Raw genomic sequence first — 2,022 nt, forward strand, 5'->3', positions numbered from 1 at the left:
GTGCCCCAGTGTTTATGCCTCAGAGCAAAGTTCCACTCCAGGGAGTGTCAGGCATACCTTTGTCAACTGCTGGCCACTAGTCACCATAGATGGTGGCTCTGGGCTTCTTTGCAGAATTGACCTTGGCTCTGGGAAGACCCATTCACTGATTCAGTAGTTATGTCAGGCACTTCCTATGTGCCCAGCTCCCTCCCTGGATCCTTCTATCACATTTCCATCGTGTGCCCTAAAGGATCCAGCTAATGACAGAGACCACTGTCATAGGGGACTACATCTATGTGTTCTTTCAACTCATCAAGCCCCTGAGAAGTGCCAGACCTTATTCTGGGTACCTCTATTTCCCTGTTTTGACATGGTTGTGTAACTACTGTCTAGGAGGAAGAATGGGACAGACAAAAGAACAGCCAGGGATGGGATAGACCTGTCCAATTTGGAAATGCATATGTAACAAAACTATTGTTTTTGTAAACCAACTGCAGAAAGTTAGGTTCGAAGAGATCTTGGCTGGCAGGTGTCATGGGGTACAGAGGGAGAGTGTAAGTACTTCCTTGGAAGAATTGGAGACCCTGACCCATACAATGCTGGGAGCTCACAGTACACCATCCAAGCTTATGAGCCAGAACGGGGCAAAAGGTCTCTCAGGGGGATGAAACTGAGGGGCAGAGAGAGCTGGTCCTTTTTTGCATGGGTGACTGACAAAGGAAGAGCTGGTGGTGATAGGGGGGCCCATATGATCTAAGGTACATGAGTTTGAGCAGACTCTGGGAGATAGTGAAGGACAAGGAATTCTGGCATGCTGCAGTTCATAAAGAAGTCAGACACAACTTAGCAACTGAACAACAACAGTGATCTTAGGGGACCTCAGATCTCCTTTGGATTGAACGTGGCATCTATAGGAACAGGTTTGGGGCATGGCTGAGTGAAGCTGAGGTGTTAATAGGGGGCAGCTGCAGGTGTGTGCTGGATTTGGTGAGCTCACTGTGCCATCCCGTCAGAGGTCACTGTCTTCAAAGAATAAGAAGATCCCATTGGGCAGAGGCAAAAACTGAGGCTCAGAGAGGTAGGGGGCCCAGAGTTAGAATCAAGACAGGGGCTGTTCTGAGGTAACTACGCCCTCTCTGGGTGAGCCTCAGTGCCTGCTATGGCCCCCATCCCCAACTCACACTGCCCCTCTCCCCACTCCTGAGTTCAGCCTTCTGAAGAAGGGGAGCAGGACTCCGTGGGTCCTCCCCCTCCCGCAGGCAAGAGGGCACAGAGCATCCTGGCTATGGGACCAGGGTGTCGGGCAGATCTGGGTATCAGCTCTGCGGCCGGCTTTCCACGTGGTGACAGATGGCCCTCCCAGGCTATGGGGACAGGAAAAGACAGACCACAGTGACAGCCAGACACTTTCAAGGGTGAGGGTACTCATCCCAGACACCCTCTGCTGGTGAAGGTGAACCCAGTGGTATCTGGGGAAGGGGCGGTGTTTAGACGTGTGGATAAGAGAAGAGGCCACCTGTGTGAAGGGACAGAAAGGCAGTAACCAGGTATGTTCAGGAGAGGATGGAGGTAAAGGGAGCCTGAGCATGAAGCTGGAGGATAATTCAAAAGGTAGCCTATGTCTATGTTGTCCAATGTCGCAGCCATTGGCAGCGAGTGCCTGCTGAGCACATGATGTGTGGCTGGAGTGACTAAGGAATTGAGATTTCAGTTTTCATTTTTAAATTGTAATTCATTTTTAAAGTTTTAATTTTAATTCATTTAAATCTAAAATTAAAATTTTTAATTTTAAAACTGATACTTGATTCATTTACTGGAAAGCTTTTATATGTTTAGAACAACATGGATACTTTTCTGCTGTGAATTTTATGAAATGTAAATACTGATCAAGTGTTTCTGATGAAAATGTAGCATCCAAATTAGAGAAGTTTTAAGTGTCAAATACAAACCAGATTTTGAAGACTTAGTATTATGTAGTATTATTAATAATAAAAGGATGTAGTATTATTAATAAATTTTATATTGATTACAGGGTTATAT

Source organism: Odocoileus virginianus, chromosome 7, assembly GCF_023699985.2.
Source record: "Odocoileus virginianus isolate 20LAN1187 ecotype Illinois chromosome 7, Ovbor_1.2, whole genome shotgun sequence".
NCBI lineage: Eukaryota > Metazoa > Chordata > Mammalia > Artiodactyla > Cervidae > Odocoileus > Odocoileus virginianus.